We start from the raw sequence: 21,018 nt of genomic DNA, 5'->3' as shown, positions 1-21,018 counted from the left end.
AGTAGCCACCACCCAGAAAAAAGTAGCTACTACCCAGAAAATAGCTGCTACACAAGCCTCAGCTAGAATATTTCGTAACTATTCTTGTTACCCCTTGGTTGTTTCTTCTAGTGACAGGTTCCTTGAATGATGTTTCAGTTGTCAGCTTTAGGGTACGACCACTGCTTTTTCAACCTAAATTTTAATCAGTAACATGGGCAGAAGGAAGGTTGTTGGTTTTATTTTTGTTGCCTTGTGTATGAAGAAACAGTGTACTCACGGCTTCTTGTGCTTGAAAGTCTTGAAAAGATGGAATGACTGTGGTTTGAGTGGCCTATGTGGGGGGTGTTCTTTTTTTTTTCTTTTTTTTTTTTCTGAGATGCCAGACACTGAAGAACTGGTTACAGAGAGTAAGATTTTAGAGGAAGAGAAAGAAAAGCCTTACAAAAAGCAGAGCTGTTAAACCTAGAATAAGGTCTGCTGAACGAAGGATCAGTGCTGGTTGTAGAACTTTACAATAAATGTGTGGATTAATCCTGGTAGGTAGAGCTATATGAATATATTTGGAGCATTCCTGCTGTTGGTGTAATGAAGAGTGTTTTGCAATTAATGAGGCTACAGTTATTTGGAATATTCATATATTATCAGACCTTGCATACTATTACTCTCCCAGAGGTGTGTACAAAGTACTCTTCCTTTTTAGGGTTAAACTAGAAAGATGTATGTCATTACCGTGAATTATCTATGGGTTCAGCTTGGTTTTTTATCTTCCTTGTATTTGTCAGATACAAAAATTATGATTGCCATTTCTATTTTAGCACACTAAGAATTCCACATCTGAGCATAATCCCATTGTCCTACATGCTTTGCTAAGCAAAAGGTAATGCCTTATTCCTTGGTCCTTATAGACTAATGCTAGATTTCATCTATAAATGAGACCAGTAATAAGTACATTCAAAATCAATAGTGGTAGAAAAATTTGGATCAGAAAGGTATAAAGAGTGTGGATGTTTTCATTTCTTCTCCCGCTGTGTGGAGTTTATTTCTGTGGATGGTTACCTAGGAAATGGCTGTAGGATGGAATTTGTTTAACTGTATTGTCAGATTGATTGTCAGTGTTTTGAGCAGGGTTATAAGTAGTGGATGTGCTCTTGATGCTAGAAAAAAGTAAAGATAATTTAGCTTTTTATTAACATTATCAAAGAAGCTATAGTAGAATGAACCTCTAGTCATTTTATTTTTGAAAATATTTATTGGAAATAAATTATATACTTGTGAGTTAATATAGCTTGAGTGAGTGGGAAAATATTTTCCATTGCTAAAATAATACTGCAGCATGAAAGAATACCTTGTTCTCATCTAAGTCTGTTAAACAATTCCACCCTGTAATTTCTTCCTCTTGCAAATACTTGTCTAAAGGCTTTACATATGTACTCACCATTGGAAGTTCTATGTCAGTGTTTGCAGTCCATTCTGCCCATTAATTACCTCCTGACTACATAATCTGTCCCAAATTTCTCCATGCATAGTCTTTTATTTTCCAGAGATATTATATTATTCATCTTTTTAAAATATTACCCTCTAGAGTCCTTCTGTAACAACTTTCTTATTTTGTAGTCTATAAGTCTCATGGAATAGAATCTTTCTTTGTTACTTTTTCTCAAGATATCTTTCCAGGGTTATTGGCCATTTATATGAATGCCCTTAACAAGCACTGAACATATTTTGAATATTAAAGGTGATATTTTCACCTGTTTTGCACTACTTGGTAATCATTTATACCTGTATAACGTGAGTATAAGCTACTAACAAAAATTGGAATCATTTTACAACCACTTAACACAGGGATAATTGGCAGTAAATAGTGCAAGGTTGTAGAAATTTAGGTGATAGACATGCAATTATATTTAAAAAAATCAATAAAAAACTCTTCCAAATTACAACCATGGCACAAACAAAATAAAACAAAATCAATAAACTTAAAAGTATCCTTCATTGCCCTTTAAAATGCTAAGTAAAAAGAGAAGCCTACATCATACCTTCAATGCCAGAAAATTTGAGCTGTATTACACAACTGAGATAGCGATTTCCAGAATGAAGGGCACAATATTGTGAACTCTTTTTAGCTCTGATGTAAAAATTGAGGTTCGTTAGATTGAAGGTCCCACTAGATTTCAATTGTTGCTGATTATTAAAAAAAAAAAAAAGGGGGGGGGGGATTTCCTAGTTGCTTTGGACCTACAAGCCTAAGTAAAATAACCACAAAATATTGGTTTATGCCCCACAATCAAAAGTAAGATAGATCGTTGCAGAAAAAAGAAAAAAAAAAGGGGGGGTGGTGTTCTGTGGGGTTTTGTTTTTTTTTTTGGTTTGGTTTGGTTTGTTTTCTATTCTTGTACATCAGAAAAGCAACTGTTTCTGTTAGTTCTCCAATTTTCCCCTTTAACATTTCCAGTAATTAGCTAAATACATGTTCAGTAATGAGGTAAATTATTTCACTAAGAACATAATAGAAACATCGAAAACTCAAAATATGAAACTGAAAATAAAAAGAATTAATACATAAATTAATAAAACAGTGTTAGGCAGGTTGTACTACTAATTCCTGTTTGTCATTCAGTGAGAAAATCTGTTTTGAAATATTGCTGAAACTACCAGAGCATATTCTGCATGTACATTGGAGTGCCGCAGAATCTCAAGCATATGACTCAGAATTTAGCTCCAGCTTTCTGCATAGTACACCCAAGTAGAGACTGTGGAGAATTTCAACATTTGTTTACTGCAGTTCGGACAGAGCATCTCTAATTTCTAGTAGAAAGCAAGAGGCTGTCTGTAAGTGAACTTTCAAATTAATGAAATGGCAGGAAATGAATGGATAAAAGACTATCATCAGAATGAAAACACTTTCTTATGAGATGGAGGGTGATCATTTTAGGGAAAGCTTTACATTCTGCAAATGAGATGTTTGACATTGATTAGCATTTACAGGACACCGTATATGTGAGCAGCTTCTGCAAGAAGTAAAAAGATAGTTAAATCAAGCAGCCAGCAAGCTGAAAAGACAGAACAGCATGGAGACAAGATTACTAAAACATCAGCTGTGAAGAAAGTGTAAGAGACGGAGTATTGAGACTACTAAGGGAAAAGCAGGACTAGAAGGCAGATGGCAGGGGGCAGACATAACAATAAGATCAGGCAGGAGGTTGTCCCTGCCCCATGGAGTTCCACCTGAAGAATCACATAAGGAAGCTGGTTATGACAAGTGGGACTTCCGTGCTACTTAAGCTGTAATGTCTGTGGGACTTCATCAACTTGAAGAACATGGACACTGAGAAGAAAATAAGATGAAAACCCAACAATATTAACAGAACTAAACAGAGGCTGAAGAACCCTGAAGCTTGAAACTGTAGCTGAGAACACAGATAAGTGGCATGCAATCTTTTGATAGCTAAAGCTTTAAGACAAAGGTGTGTTAGAAGAAACACATGCACAAACACAAAAAGAAAATACAAAAAAGTTCAAGCCATGTCCCCACTGATATTCTGACATCATCTGTGTCCTAGTGTTCATTGATGAAAATACCTTCTTTTTCCGTAAGCAGGTGAATAAATCAACGTACATAACATGACATTTCTGAAATGTGAATATGTTAGATACGCAAAGTGAGAACGGGATACTGGGAGCCAACAGGACACAATAGTGGAATTCAAGGCAATATTTATTTTTGCAGACTAAAATACCTAAAGTCTTCACCAAAAGTATTGTGAGGAAATGCTTAAAGTGTTTTACCCGTCTCTGAAAGAAAACTCAGTCTCCTGTTCTTTAAGCAGGAGACAACTCCTGCCTGTCTTGTCATGTTAGGAAAAAAAAACACACAAAAAAAAAACCCCACACAAAAAAACCCTAAACCAAACACAGCCCCCCCCCCAAAAAAAACCAAAACACCAAAACAACTTTTATTGAACTTAATTCAGTGTGTACTCTGTGCCTACATAGGAAATCTTTATCTGTGCGTGTTCAAGGTGTGTATGTGTTCAAGCAGAAGCAGGGGAGGGGTTTAGTGTGTGTGGTCTAGAAGCTTGAATGATTGTATCAGTGTAAGCAAACACTAAGTTAAAGGGACAGGAGTTTTAAGAAAGCCATGAACAGAAGTGGAAGGAACAACAGAGAAGCAAAAGAACAACTGAAAAGGAGTGTTGAGATGGAAGAAGCACATCACATAACACTAAACTATTGAAGCAAAGCAATTGTTGGATACCAAGATGCTAAATACAAAAGAGATTTTGCCAAACAGAAAGAGTGGGACAAAGAAAGATGGTGAAAAATTGCACTCTTTAGAAACAACTTACAAGGAAAACAAGGAGGAAGAAAGGATTTAAGAGAAGGCTCTATTGTCAGAAAAAAAACCCAAGCAAAATAAAAAAAAAAAAAAACCCAAGAAGGAAAAAACCTTCAAAGATCACACACTAGTTTTAATTGGTTGGAAATAAAATCAGAAATAAAGTCAAAATATAAAATTAAATGAGACAGGTAAAAATGTGGGATGCTCAATATTGCCTAAAGCAGCAGGGTGCCCAGAGCCATCTTTGACTACAAAGTTTCCAAATCTTTGCAATCTGATGTTTGCAAATGATTTAAGTACAGTAAGTTTGCAGCACTTGTTACTTCCAATTTCTGTGACATAGCCTGTCTTTTCCAGACAGCAGGTTAATCCTTTGCTGGTTTATCAGGAGCTACATTTTTTCAGCAGGTTTGTAGAAAAGTACATTTTCAGAACCTCAGTTTTTCTTCAGTGTACACAATTTCTGACTACAAAATGTATACAATGTCTTTTTCTACTGGCAGTAGTTACAGGGTGTTTCAGAATACTTACTACTGTAGATCTCTGTATTCCATTCACCTGAGCGATGTAGAATTTGTTCCCAAATGATCCGATTACAGAAAGGGAAAGAAGCGGGGACTTGAGCTGCCCCTTTTTTTCATATAAAACAAAAAATACGTGAACATCGTGCCTGGTAGAAAATGAATCTGTAACTCTTTTGAAAACGTACATTTAAGGGTTATTTATATTTGCCTAATAACAGATCGAAATTGTAGAAGTCTACATCTGAGTTACTCTCTCATCAAACTGCAGAGAAATGGGCTGCTGTAGGACACAATTCATGTCATCATAAAGTAGCTGGCTAAAACAGATCAGTTGTATTATATTTATTTTATATAATTCCTATTTTATTTTCATAGGGCCTGAGGTGAAGAGTTCAGATGTTTGTTTGAAGTAAATCCCATTCAGCCTGTCTGGTATAGGACATTCCTACTAGATGGCCTGATAAAATAGTAGAGAAGAACAAATGTCTCTTTCCTCCTTTAATAAAGGACAAATACTGATAAGACTCCTTTATCACATGCTGCCTCACGTCTTGTCAGGAGATATTTGCAAGACATAGCTGCTCACCCTAAGCCAAAGCATCTTTTTCTCGTCAAGGAAAATGATGAGACCAGGTGAAAATGAAAACAGATGCCACGACAGTCAGCCTTCTCCGGATTCCACCCTTCCACCTGACACATCTATCACACCTATTCATTGATTAATTATTTTATCAGCTCCAATGATAATGTCACATGCATGGTCCGTGTAATTGCCATGTGCCTCGGAAGGCTGTATCTAGATGATTCCCAGTATGCGTGTCCTCGTGTTAGACTAACAACTCATTACAGTCTGTTTCAGTTTAAGTTTATCCTTTCTCTGTACTAACCAGCTAACACCATGTACAACTTGGTTCCTTTTCCAGCTAGTGTGTCAACTCATAGTTAGTTTTAAGTTCCGTCACCATTAGATGACAGCTGATATAGATAAGCAGGTAGTGACAGTGTTGCTTTCTAGATTACATCCAAAAATCATACCTTCGGTAAAATAAAACATAACTGAAAATTTGATGTATGATGTAATAGGTTTTTTTTTTCAGTACTGTAGGACAGTTTAAAGTCAAGTAAATCCTCAAGAAGAATCACATCACTATGAATATTTTTCCTGACTGTCAGAGAGTGTACAAGTTTGCTTGCATTTTCACAAATACATTATGGGAGAAAGAGCAGCCAATGAAGAGCTTACATCTCTCTTGCATTTCCATGGGTGCAGAGATTATTGCCCAATATAAGTTTTGCTAGAGTTGTTCAAAAAGTCTGAAGAGACCAATAAAGCTACCACAGCATTTCTGTAAGGAATGCCTCTTATTTTCCACATTGTCACTACAGGGGACCAGTTTATTTTGTTTTGTTGTGCTGCTTGCTTGTTTGTATTGTTTTTCTGGGCTGACAGAAATACATTCTTCTTCTGATGTAGAAACTTCACTACACTAATATTTTTTCCTTTGAGTACCTTGTCTTTTTTCTTCCCAGAATCTTCTGTTATTACCTGTCAGATATATTTCTTTATTCTCCTTGGAACATACTGTGTTACGCATTTGTGTTGGAACAGATTACAATACCTGCCTCCAAGTTCTTGTCACACATGTATACTAGAACATCTCTTGCAGGCTACGTATGTGTTTTGCCTAGTCCATACTTGCTCTGAAGGAAACAGTACTGCTGATTACATTCATACTTAAATGAACAATATTGTTCTACTTCCCGTCATATATCCTACAGTGTTTTTTCTCCTCCACTAGAAGATCCACTTACAGACTCTCCTGGTGGCAAACAGAATGTAATGCATTAACCTACTAATTACTTGCAAAATTATTTGCAAAATTTTCAAATAGTCTCCCAGAGACTAAAAATATCCCATAAGTTTAAGGGGACTTCTTCCCCTGTCATAAATCAATTTGAGATATGAAGATGATCCCTGCTGTTTTCTGGCTAGGTCAAAAAGACCACAGAGTATATATATGTTCCCTTCTCTTGAATGGTTAGAAAACTTGCTGTGCAAATATGCTGTAAAAGACATCTAAAAAGATAGTAAAAATGTTTTTGATCATACGCTCCATTTTATTTCATTTCTTCTCCTGCCATTTTAGGACATATTTTGCATTTCATGTATTAAGAACAGTGATGAATCCAGATGATATGATACTTAAAGTCTACCTTTGCGTTCATCACAGAGGTAATTTCTTCTAGTGGGACAAATCACGTTCCACCTTATATGTGGATCTCCTTTTGTAAGCAAGTTACCATCTATGGTGTTTTGGTGCTGCATGACTGTATTTGATTTATAGACATGGTCTACATAATAGGAAGCTTTTCAGGCCATTCTATGGTTGTAGATTTGTTCTGAATTTTTGTTTAGTGCTGTTTCATATTCATTATTCTACATACTATTTGCTACCTCATTTATTTCAAAAAGTGCTTTCATACTGAACTACAATGTTTGTCACAATTCATAGCTGTCTTCTCTACCTATATGCTTGTCAGTTGGTTTACGACTTAGTGTAGTGGGACAAACCATTAATGAACCTTTATCAATTTGATCTTGCTATGAGACTCTTTGGAATTTTTATACTGCTGCAATCATACTCTTGGTGGAGCTTTTGTTTTATTTATCAGATTTTGCTATGTATATGCACAGTTTCTATTATCTGTATTTTAAACACATAAAAGGCATTGTCAGCAGAGGAAAAATGATCTAATAAATCTCATTGTTTTTCAAAGAGCAGAAATGTGTCGTACACAATGTCATAAATATAAAACCATTTGTTTCCACAGCCAAAAATGCATTTTTACAGTTATGTCAGTGTTCGATTATGACTATCACTTCCATTTTTAATAATTGAGAAGCAAAAGTTGATTAGAAAAATAAAAATTAGACTTATAAAATACATGTCTGAAAGTGCAGAAATTACCAGATCCACAAAAAGGAATGTTGTTTTTTGTTGTCCATCTATCTACCGAAAGTCATGACATTAGAAGAAAATACTGAAACTGCTTGAGGAAAAATAGATACCTAAACCTGTGAGCTACAAAATACTAACTATATATATAAAATGCTACTTAATGTTGTTAATATGTGTACTAATCTTTATACATACTCACAGGTTTTCCTGCTTTGTTCTATGCTAGAAGGATCTGCTTTCTTCCCATTAGAAAAGGAGATTCCTAGCTAGGGTATAAGTAGTCAATGAATCAAAAAGCCACCCTACTTCTGTGTATTGAGAAAGATGCCCTACCTACAAATTATGCAGTAATTTGAGGTACAGGAACTCACAGAATCTTCTACAGAAATTGTTCAATTTTTTTTCATTAAATAATCAAGTTTTGCTGAGCCACTAGTAACATGACTGGATATCCAAAAGATTTAGGTCCTTAACTATATATTGGTAAACCTGGCATTTAATGCCTCTGCATTGACTGTTCTTGGTGTTTTTCATTTGAAGTATTTACTGGAGCGTGCAGGTGATTACCCTAACCACCAGGTTGATCAATTATGACCCATTTGTTTCTCACTCTCACTGTAGCCCAGTGAATGTTTAATATGTAATGAAAGTGGAGCAGCTTCAACAGAAGGGAATGAGATCACTTAATGGACACCACCAGTGCAAAATTCTTTCTCTATCCCAGTGCTCTTAGCACCCACCTGGGAAAGAAAAAAGAAAAAAGCTTCAAATCTCCTTAGGCAATGAAAGAAGACCTGGGTCAAGGACAAACCAATTGTATGTTTCTTTGTACAGCAATAAGCAAGTGTGCTAGATAACCCCAAGGTACAAATAATTGAATTGATCTTAGAATGATACGCTTCATATTTTAAAGGAAAGGAAATGCCAGAAAAGAATCACCTTTATTTTCTGTTGAAATTTTTGACTAAATTTTAATTTTTCTATTTTTTTAATTAAAAAGAACAAACAAATGATAAATTTTACCAGGATTTAAAAACTGTTTACATGAGATTATGTAGGATCTCTTTGGGACCTGTTTTAACTTTCATAAACTGCTTGAGAACAACGGAAAATTATACAAATTCATTGAAGTGTGTGTGCACTGAAGTGTGAGCAAAAAAGAAACTATATAAATATTCATTTTTATTTTTCACTTCATGAGCTACTACACAAAGTAGTTAAATCTAAATAGGTTAAAGGGGAGCTTTACATGCTGACTTTTAAAATGCTACACTCTTTTGTCACACAAACATGTACATAACAATGATATTATTTGTAAAAAGGTACTGTCAGTGGAAACTTTGTGTGGGAATATGACTCAAAAAAAAAAAAAAGTATGAAGAAAAGGGGGAGGAAGTCCAAGAAAGCATCTGCAACATTTCAGTCTGAAAACTTGGATTTTATGAGATAAAGAAATCATCTTCTCTGAAGTACATGAACACCCACAAAGCCAAGTATAAGAAAAAAAAAACTTAAATGAGGAACTCAGTTTTACATTTTAGGAGGGAGGTGTAGGAGTGTCCATGCTGTTTCTGCTTATGTGTCAGCTAGTGGACAATTTCAATCTTCAGAGTAAACCTAATTCTTTATATTCGCCCTGCATTTAGAACATTGTTAAATATTCTTTTCTTTTGCCCTCACAAGAGATGAAAGGATTCTTTTTGCAGCTACAAGTAAACGATGGATTGCTACATTGGAGGTGTCCAGGATATAATGCTGGGTCACCAGTTTAAAAAGCAAAAGGAAAGACAAAAAGTTCTGGAGTCATATCATAAGGAATCCACTAACTGACTTAAAAATGTGAATATGAAGGCAGCTCCGACAGACCTAATCATGGTTCTTCAGTGGGTGATTTATTACCACTTAAACCCATAAAATGTTAATTCCAAATTTTTCTGAGAGGCACCAACTGCCATTTTAAAACACTGCTGCAGGTTGGCAGCTAATAACAAGTGGTGGTATAAGGTGCTGCACTCTGCGTGTGACCATTGCAGGGGCATGAAAACAATTAAAATTTTGTTTCCCCTGACATGTTTTTAAATGCACCTCTGAAATTGTAAAAGGCAACTGCCAATTTATTTTCTAAATGACAGGTAGTTAGGGAAGGAAATATATGACTACCTTTACTACTAAGTATCTTTGGTATTTTTATTTAATAACTTCTAATTTAAAGAAACAGAAAAAAAACAGTTGGCATTATAAAGCATATTCTTATGTAGGTAATAGAAGGAAAAGTGTCAGCTGAGAAAACTAATATTAATTAAAGTGGATACACTACATATAAAAATCTGCTTGCTGTTAATTATAAATAAAATTAATTTAAAAATTAAAAGTATGTTATGTTTTCCTGCCCTTGCTCAAATTATTTGCTGTGTTAATGCAACATGGAGCATTTATCTTGATCCCATTAATCTTGTCGGTCTAATTTGTTATGCTTGCATTTTACTGGAAACATGTATGACAAGGCAGTGAGCCATTACTTCATATTTCTAATTCATCCACATTGTCCTGTTAAAGAAAATGGAATTTGCAGTTATTCAAGCAATGTGCTAAGGAAAAAAAGAAAGCAAAAAAAGACGATTTGGTAATTAAATGCAGGTATTACCATAAATGCTAAACATCCTTTTGGACTGAAAGTCAAAAGCCAAAATTTTCTTAACATAACATGATGGCAAGAATTGAGCTTTGGACTGGGGAATCTCAAAACCACTAAGAAGAGAGTAATCCCTGCAGATTCTGCAATCTGTTATTGCAGAATATCAATTATTGCAGTTCCAACTACAACATGTAACAGTACATGTGTAAAGGACTCCATATTTAGCATGGGTGGAGGATAAGAACTTTGAAAGTCAGATTAACAATACATTTAATGTAATGGGTGAAGTTTACAGGAAAGTTACAGTTAAAGGAAATACTTTACACCGTTTTCTTTATATGAATGGGAGACAACAAGCATGTTAACAAAAGAAAACATGACAGACTCAGCTTTCAGTCAAGATTAAATGAAGAGTGGGATAAATCTACTATAAATTAGATATCTAAAAATTAGGTGACTAAAACTGATCTAATCATTGTAGGCTCCTTTTACAGTTAAGGGAGACACTTCTAAAGAACAATTCAACCTACTCTGAAGTGGAAGTCTTCAATGAAGGCAAATCATGCTGTAAAATTCCCTTTTGCTTTTTATTGACTCTACATGGAGCCACATGTTCAGACACATAACTTTTACACAAATGTCACCTGTATTTGCTTTTGATAATGGACTTTGTACCCCAAATAAATCTGAAAGATAGAAAGAAATGAGCAAAAAGTCTCTTCAGTCAACTACTGAAATGAACCCTAAAATTCAGACACACTTTGAATATCTCCAAGGAGGGAGACCCCACAACCTCTCAAGTCAACCTGTGACAGTACTCGCTCACACTCACAGTAAAAAAGTGTTTCCTGGAACCTCCTGTGTTTTGGTTTGTGCCCATTATTACCAGTACTGTCGCTGGGCACCACTGAAAAGAACGTGGATCCATCTTCTTTACACACTCCCTTCATACACATTGATGAGAGATCGTCTTCTCGCCTGAACAGTCCTAACAGTCCTTTCCTTATATAGTGGTGCTCCAGTCCCTTCATCCTCTTTGGGGTCGTGTGCTGGACTCTCTCCAGAGAAATACTCTCAGGAGAGTCTGGTAAACAGAAAGGAATATTTTCAGATGTGCTAAGAATCCATTGATTCAAAGATGACATTTTCTTAAACACTACCACCAAAGAAGGTCTGTATTAAAGATACAAATAACTTCAAAGTTGGTAGTCTTTCTGGATCTAAGCAATCTTGTTTTTTTTTTCTCTTTCTCTCTGTCCTCCCAAGAGTTTTACCTTTTTTATACAGCCTTTTGTAACAGGTGCTGTTTTAAATTTATCTTTCACAGTTGGTTCATTGACTTACTTTTCAATTTTGACTTACTTTTCAATTTTGACTTACCTTTCAATTTTACCTTGAATAAATAAATGCTATTATAGCGTGTTCCGAGACTTTCTGAATCATTCTCTTTGTGCTCATTTCTGGCTTTATATTTATAAAATATGCAAGTCTTTAGTCCACAAAGCATTACAGTGTTGATGCAGAGAATAAAACACCCTAATTATACCTTTCAAATTTTTACTGGATTTACCTGAAAAGCCATATTTTCTACGGCTAGGTTCTTTCATATATATGTATGGTGATGAGAGTGGGAAATAACAGTATCACTTATGGTAGAAGTGAGGAGCATTGACCTGTTACAACACCTCCTTAGTCATTGTCTTTGGACGTTAGTGGTACAAGAGCAGAACAGATGTATCGGGTATGGCTGGAATGGAGTTAATTTACTTTGTATCAGTCTGTATGTTGCTGTGTTTTGGATTTGTCCATTAAACCAGCATTGATAACTCAGCAATGTTTTGCCTGTTGCTGAGCAGTGTTTTTACAGCATTGGGGTTTTCTTCTTACCACTCTGTGCCTACAGCAAGTAGCCTGAGGGTGCGCAGGAAATTAGGAGGAGACACAGATGGGGCAGCTGACCCAAACTGGCCAAAGGTATAATCTATATCATAGGACACCATGATCAGCAGTAAAAGCTCAGGGAAAGGACATTCATGGTTACGGCTTTTGTCTTTCCAAGTAACTGTTACGGATGCTTTCAAGGCTAAAGTGGTTAAACATCTGCCGACCAACGGGAAGTAATGCATGAATTTTTTTTTTTTTTTTTTTTATTGTGCATGCATGTTTGTTTCACTTATTAAATCATCTTTATTTTGACTCACCAGTTTTCAGCTTCTGCTCTTCCAATTCCACCCCATCCCCCTGAGTGAGCAAGCAACAGTGCTTAGCTGCTTGCCAGGGTCAACCCATCACAGCTGAGAAGGGTAAGTTCCCCACGCACATCTCCAGTACCCTTCTAGAGACCTCCTACACTCTATAAACATCTCAAAAGCCAGTTTCTAAAGGTATATCTGAAGGAAACAACAGGGTGAAGATAGGTGTATCAAAATCAAAATTCCAGACTAAAAAATAAACGAAACCTTGAATTCTGGAGCATTCAGTGCCCCTGTGCAAATCAAACTGCAAAATTTTTCACTATAAAGTGAAGAAAATATTTATTTAATGTTACAGATACGTTATTAAATAAAATGTTCTGGAATTTAACAACCACCCTACACGGTAAGAAAAGTATCTGTGGTAGCAGCTGTAGCAAAAATCTCATATATAATTACAAAATATTTTTAAAATAATCAAGTGTAAAATACAAATGTAACATCTTTTTTTTCACATAGTAAGATTGCATTGGGCCAGTTACAATAGTACAACAATGACAACAAACACTAGGAAAAAAAACCAAACCAAAACAAAACAAAGAAGCAACCTCCAACAAATCCAGAGCTGGTAAAAGAAAAACAAAACAAACCAAACAAACATAAATATGCAAAACTTCATTTGTTATATCATCCTATCTATTTGAGCAGTAAACCTCACACAAATATTTCAAGATCTTTTGGTTGTTTTGCAAATAAAACAATAGGTTTTTCTGATAAGTATTTTTAGCACTATTGCTTCACCGCCTTAGGAATAGTTAAATATAAAACTTTATGTTTTGATGTTATTTCTACTTATTTTTTGCAAACAAAGCAGACTTCAGAAACTCCACAGAAATATCAACTTGAGATATGTTTTAATTATCAAGGAGTTTATTTTTATTGAAAGCCTTTTTTCATCTTCAATGTCAAAATTATTATTCTAAAGAGAAATATTCTAATATTCTATGGTCAAATATTTACATCTCATCAGTCAGGCCTCAACAAATACAGGATTTAGAATTGCAATAATAATGAGTGGAGTTCTCATGGAAATTACGCCTTAGTCTCACCCTTGATAATAAGTGCCATGGATTTTTCTAAACCTAAGGTTTGTAGCAATCAATTGGGAAATTATTGGTTTCTCTGAAGTCTTGATATGACTGGTGTGGTAAATTTAAGTTGAAGGTGAAACTCTAGCCTACCATGCTGAATTAACCATAGTAAATTCTTAAAATATTGAAGCTAGGGACCACAGAAAAAAATATTGTGTCTCAATATCTCTATACCTAGTGTTAAAAAGTAATTATTTGTTCCAAGTTTTAAAATAGATTCTGCCCTACTAAGAAATCTTCTTCAGCATGCATCACTGATAAATGCCCTTAGGAGGCTTGTTCTGTGTATTAAGTTATATCTTACCAAAAATAGTATGCACTCTACTACGTGGTATGGGATTTAGCTGGCCTATATTTAGGTATCTGTATGTGACCTGGATACACAACCACTTTTGTCACCGGAGAACTAGCCAATACCTCCACCGGAGTCTGGAAACAGTTCAGTTTACCCTAAATTACACACCCCCATGTGATGTCTAGACTCTATATCTAGACTCCATCAATTGTATTGTCTAGACCTCCACTGAACATAGTAGATGCTCATAGATTTAGCTTACATGTAGACACTTCCATTGTAAACATCTGAAGTTAGGGATACCTGAATCCCACCTAAATTAGGGTTGTTAGTAATTCCCTATTCTTTTTTGTTCTCGACTTGTGAACTTAGCATGTTATTACATGCTTGAAGCATGTTATTTTGAATGAAAGGAGGGGAGCAGGAGGAAGTCAGGTAGAACTGAACTGCTGCTAGCTTGATCACTGGAAAAGAGTGGTATCTCTAACACCATGGCACAGATGTCTACCACTGGAACAAGAACAAAACATTTTGTATATATTTAAACTGTATGTATTAAACCTTGAAACACTTGCTAGTTTCTGGATCTCATTACACATTCTGCTGCCTAAAGAGTTATGTATGCAAGTTCTACAACTATTTGCTGGGTATCTAAGATTAAGTTAGGACTCTTGGCTTCACGTCTGCACAGAATAGGTAGGATTTTTTTTTCCCCAACAGCCTGTCCTGTCCCTCTGTTAACTTATCTAGGCACTGTATCATTTGTATTTTTTTCCAATTTTGCTCTTACCCTTCCCATTTTCCTTTCTGTTTTGCTCCTACCCTTGGATCATCCATCCTGTGTTCTGCCTATTTATGGTACTCCACTTTTTCTCTGAACATGTTTTTATTAACCTTCAATTTTTACCTTGTTCTAGTCAAGCAATGAGTCTTTCTGCTTATCCACTATACTGGTGCAGTAAAAAGTGACACTACAGTTAAATATTAAGTAACATATATTTTCCTTTCAGGAAATACTTTACAGAAAGAAAAGTGTGCAGGATGAAGGAAAGAAGCACGAATAATCCACTAACTTGGCTGTTGTTCATTATTCTCACACATATAACACTTGCTCCTTGCATAAGAGCAATGAATATTTAAGAGCTCAAAAGAGATGTTTGGTATCCCCGTTTCCAGTTTTCAGTATCAAAACAGTTTCCAGCAACTGCAAATCACAGGGTAATTGCAATCTAGGATCACTTTCCAACAGAACCCTTTGAAAAAATCAGAAAAAGCATTAAAGGATCTACTGATCATATACACATGCTGAGCAATTGTCCAGATCAGGTAAACAATACACAGAATTGGAAGAAGATATATATCCTGCTACTAAAGAAAACTCGTTAACGCTCACTGACGAGCAAGAGAGTTAAATGATGTAATGAGAGACCATGCTCAAGTTCCTCCACTATATCGATCCCCTGTTTTCAGCAACTCAGCTGCTCAGTGTGTACTGTTATACAGCTTCATCTGGCTGATGAACTGGATCTGGTGCTCGCAGTCGCAGGATCAAGCACAACAGAATAAACTCCAGCCAAGAGTTGTGGAACTCAGCAGAATCTAATGTCCCAATGAGTATTTCCAGAAGCTACATTTTGCATTTGCAGACAAACATTATACTCTCTTCCTCCCTGGGAACTTTGCAAAGGCCTTTCTCCATCACAGTCTTGCAATCTTTATTCTGTTGATTAAAACCTCAACAACAGAAGTCATGTGATGCTGCAAGATTCTCAGTTTTCATTCTAAGTAAAAAGTAAAATTCTCACACCTGATTTTAACAGACATTTAACAGTGAAATCTAACTGCATCTTTTAGTCTCCTATACAACGGACCAAAAAATAGAATTACAGAATGGTAGGGGTTGGAATATACCCCTAGAGATCAGCTAGTCCAACCCCTGTGCCAAAGCAGGTTGGACAGGAACGCTTCCAGGTGGGTTTTGAATATCTCCAGTAAAGGAGACTCCACAGTCTCTCTTGGCAGCCTGTCCCAGTGCTCTGTCACTCTCAAAATGTTTTTTCCTTATGTTCAGATGGAATTTCCTGTGTGCCAGTTTATGCCTGTTGCCTCTTATCCTGTCACTGGGCACCACTGAAAAATGTCTGGCCCCATCCTCTTGAGACCCACCTTTAGATATTTATAAGCATTGATGAGATCCCCTCTCAGTCTTCTCTTCTTCAGGCTAAGATGACCCAGATCTCTCAGTTCATCCTCATAAGAGAGATGCTCTTCGTAAGAGAGATTTGAGAGAACTCAAATTTTATTTAATCATCTTTAAATCAAAGGACTTGAAGATGTGATATTAAAAAGATGTTCTTTATGTATGATGTCAGAATCCTTCAATTTGTGAAGCTTCTATCAACAAATATGAGGACAAAACAAATGCATCCTCTAATCTTTTTAAAGAATGTAGAACTATTATAGCAGTGACTCTTCAAAAACAATATGAGCCAAACTTGAAAACAGCTTGTGAGCACAAATAGCTTATATTTTGCCAATAACTGAATAACTGGAAATTGGGTTTCACTGTGGAAAGTTAAGACTTGAGTAATTTGCTCCTATGATTAGCACTTGACGTGAGTAGTTGGATGTAGAAGAAACACAATGGACCCCTCAAAAGGTAAGAGATTCTGACATGAAGCCTTGCTCTTCACAGATGGAATTGGCATCACGAGTACACCATTGGAATGGAAAGCTCTCTGGCTACATCTGCATTTACCATTAGAGAACCAGAATATGAGGACAGACCTTAGATGTTTCAGGATCAAGGATGTGTTCCTGCACATGCATCTGTTTATATCAGCTGTTGCCATATAACCCTGATGATACCGACGTTGAGAATAAAACTTTGACCATATCATTTATATAGGCAGAACGCTGGCAATGTCAAAGAAAAATATGAAGTCTTGGCTTTATCATTGATATGAACACAGACTTTTTATGAAGAACAGTGGGACAGAGCATTGGAGGAGAGGTCAGAGCTCAGTCTCGTACAGCCATTGCCATGAAAGCTAGAAATGTAAAATATGTTGATGAAGCCCTGGTGGTGTCAAAGATGTGGACAGAGCTTTGGCTGTGTCAAATGGTTGCTATGGAACACTGGCTCTATCAGAGATGAGGCTAGAGCTCTGTCTGTGTCAGAAATGAGGATGGCACTCTGAGTATATCAGTGTTTACCTCCGATACTTGGCTATATTAAAGATAGCCAGGAATGGACACCTGGCTTTTTCAAAGCTGGGCATAGAGCCCTGGCTATGTCAATATTTCTCATAGAGTTATTATTTTAACATATATCAGGATGAAATTGCCAATATATCTGTGATTTACCATGTATGTCAGATGAAAGGATTTTTTTTTTTAATATATTTTAGATAGAGATTGATCTCTGACCCTATCAGAGATTGAGAATCACCTCTGCCTGGGATCAACACTGATATGTGTCTTCACGTCCGAAACATAAGTAAAGTTATATCCATACGAGAATCCTTGATAGGAGCTGCTCCTCTATTGCTCTGACTATTTCTCTAATATATTCATAGAAATAAGATATAAATAGAAGGAAAGCACATGGGTTTTTTATGTGTGTTGTTAAAAGAGCATGCTGATCACAGCAGACATAAGAATGAATTTTTATAAATATAAAGATTTATCCTTTAAATTTGTCTAAGTCATACACATGTACCAAGTTATGTTACATAACACAAAAATCTGATTAGTGGATTATACTAGTGGTCATTTAGTGCTTGTTTTTGTAAAAGACGATAATGGTTATATATGGGAAATTGGGAATGTACTACTATTTTTGTCAGATGTGCATTTGAAAATCTTTTCTCTGCTGGCCTGCTTGTTCCCAGAGAGCAGCAGGTTACTCTTAAAGTGCACTGATTTTGTCCTGGTACTATGCTAAAAATGCATTTATTATTCAAAAATCTTAATAGTGTTTCAGATTTTGTTCTGCAAAACTCTCTGTACCTAATGTACAGGAGGTCTAAATATGTAATGGAGGTCTACATAAGACAAAAAATCAGAATAGTCTTATTAAAATTATCCAAGGTTTTGATCTGATCAAGATGGCAAATTAATTCTAGGCATTTTGCATATAAAATAAGATGTGAGCCAAACTACTGTTGGGGAAGCCAGATTATGAAAGCTTATGCTATAGAAAAGCTGAAATAAAATTATTTGTAAATCAATGGTAGTTTGTAAATAAGCGAGGAAGAAAGATATCAAAATAAATTAAAAAAAAGCACTAAGTATCTTCTTATATGGAAGGTGAATGAGTCTTTCTTTGTAAAAAAAAATAGATTAGGTAAATTCTGTTGCTTTTTGTTGTAGTTCTTGTCATAGAATACGATCAAACAACTCTCAGTACTCAAGTTATACCCAAGTGGCTTTTCGAAAAGTTAAAGTGATTCGTTTTTCAGTTGCAAACAATAATGATCATAGTTAGGAGTTACAGCAGAAGATCTATTTGTGTCTTCATCACTTGAGCTTAGTCAGTGATTTTGTTTGAGACTCTGCGTAAGAGAGAAATATGGGGCCCATCTCTGTAAACCCTTGTTCTGCTATACCTGTATACAGCCCTCCTCACTACTTGTATCAGTCAGTGATAGACTGGCCAAAGCTCAAAGGCAGACAGTACTGGGAAGAAAACAGTCTGTCTAGCTGAAGCTGGAGAAAAGGTAATTTTCCCTGACGGAGGGGAGGAAGGTCAAATTAAAGCTTTCTTCTTATTGGTCAATATCCGTTTCTCCTTTTAATTGTTATTAAAGAAATTGACATCGTGTATGTAATTAACTGAATTTTGAATAGTTGTGGTCAGATCTATGTCAGATGATATTGTATTGCATTACATATGCTCAACCAGACAACATTTTAAATTGTAACGAAAGCTGGATCTGATGTATAAGACGTGCCCTTTTAAAAGGCATGCTTTGTACTTTATTAATTAATACTCTGAGGTTGTTTATATTTAGCCATCAGCACCATCTGGGCCAGCAGCAAGATACCTCATGAAGGCACAGATAATGAGCTGTTATACTTTCATACAAATGCCTTGTGTTTTGTTATCAAAGTCTGTTTGTAAGTCTGTTCAGACTTTCAGATGGAGATAAAGTGTGATACAGAAGAGCAAATATGGAAACAAGTGAAATTTTTCCTTCCTTTGATAATGAAGCAATGGGGTGAAGTTGGAGGCTGTGTTACCTAAAAGTCTCTGGTGAATTTCTTCCTCAGCAGTTCTGCATTTCTGCATGGATAAAGCTTTAGCGTTCTGCAGCACGTGGCTTAAAAGCTTGTTGAAGGACCTTGTTAGTTACAGCCTTCTCCTGCCTTAGATGCAAATCCTCCATCTGTTCTTGGTCCTGAGGTCTGTACTCTGATTCTCTATCAGCTATGGAAACTATGGACAGTCTTTCCAAACTTCTGGAAAAAAAAATATTTCCAAAGACTTTTGCATGATCCTTATAAATCTGACTGTACTTTGCCTTTAATATGGATTCATGATTATGCCAGCATGATTTGGGCTAGTTTTCCAGGATGCACAGATTTTATTCCCTGGGCGTAATACCCAGAGAAATTAAACATAAAGACTTTCTTTTTTGAATCATAGTATGTTTAAAATATGTAAATAAAAGCAGTTTGAACTGAGCCATGATAACCTCTATGTCCTTTCTTTACAACACTTATCTAAAATAAAATTTCATATTATGTTCACCTGTATATTCTATTAAGAAGATACTTAAGTGTTTGCAATGACAATTCCCATTTATCGAACAGCCTGTGCTTTGTTTATATGGCTGCAATGAGAATTTGGAAAGAAATAGAAAAAGAAGAGTTGGAGAGGAAGTTATAGTTCCGATATTAGTTGATAGGAGTTTATTTTATAAGCATTAAAAATGAAAGATCACACACACACAAAAGAAAAGTATAGCTTGCCTGTTCAGGAGACAGTTCAGCTGGCAAGAGAAAACAAAACTAATTGTCAGATGGATTTATTTTTTTATCAATTACAACAAATTATTTGCTGCTGTGATGTCCCTAAATAAAACTTGGTCAAAGGAAGACAAAAGAATTCCTAGCAGGAGATAATCATCACATATATTAATTTAATAGTCAGAGGCTAGAATAAGACAGATTGATTTATTCACTATATATGTGCAAGTTAGGCCTCTGAACTCACGTTGTCATTTAAAAACAGCTCTGTCCTTATGTCCCCGTAAGGAAGAATGTTTTGAAGGGTATTTTGTATCCAAGGTGATTTCTTTTTTTCCTCTGTCTCCCTCTGTCTTTAAATATATATGTATGTATACAAACACAAACAAACATATTTATTTTCTTCAAACAGTTTTTCAAATATCATACTACAGTTGGAAGAACTAAACATATTGATCTGACACTGTACACTTCAGTACAGTTTGAATATCACAAAGAAAGAGAAATTTCTGATGGCAATTATACTCAGTTCTAATCTAGGGAGTTTCTTCCACAATTAATTAACTAAGAAAAAAAAAAAAAAGGAGATGTAATAAAACTTTACCAGAAAGTGTCTTTCTAAACAGTTTATTAGAAATTAAACATTGTCTGAAGATTTTATTTAAGAATTTGTCCTAATCTATCTTCTGACATCTTTCTTCTCTGACCATTCTGCAATGTTGAATAAGGCTTTGGTTACTGCAGCCATTCTCCAAGATGTAGACACCTGCATCTGCCTTTTCCTGACTATTTCTTTGTCTGAGTAATATGGGACTCCATAGTTTTTTTGCTTCAAACCCAGGAACCTTGTGACACAAACTTCTGTCCTGGAGCCTTATTCTCTGGCATTGCTTACATGCATTCTTTGAGAGTCATATCCACCTGGAAAACAAGTTAGAAAATTAATTTCTTAATCTTCATTTGTGTG

This window comes from Rissa tridactyla, chromosome 1 (assembly GCF_028500815.1).
Source record: "Rissa tridactyla isolate bRisTri1 chromosome 1, bRisTri1.patW.cur.20221130, whole genome shotgun sequence".
Classification (NCBI taxonomy): Eukaryota; Metazoa; Chordata; class Aves; order Charadriiformes; family Laridae; genus Rissa; species Rissa tridactyla.
Note: the sequence above shows the minus strand (reverse complement) of the source record.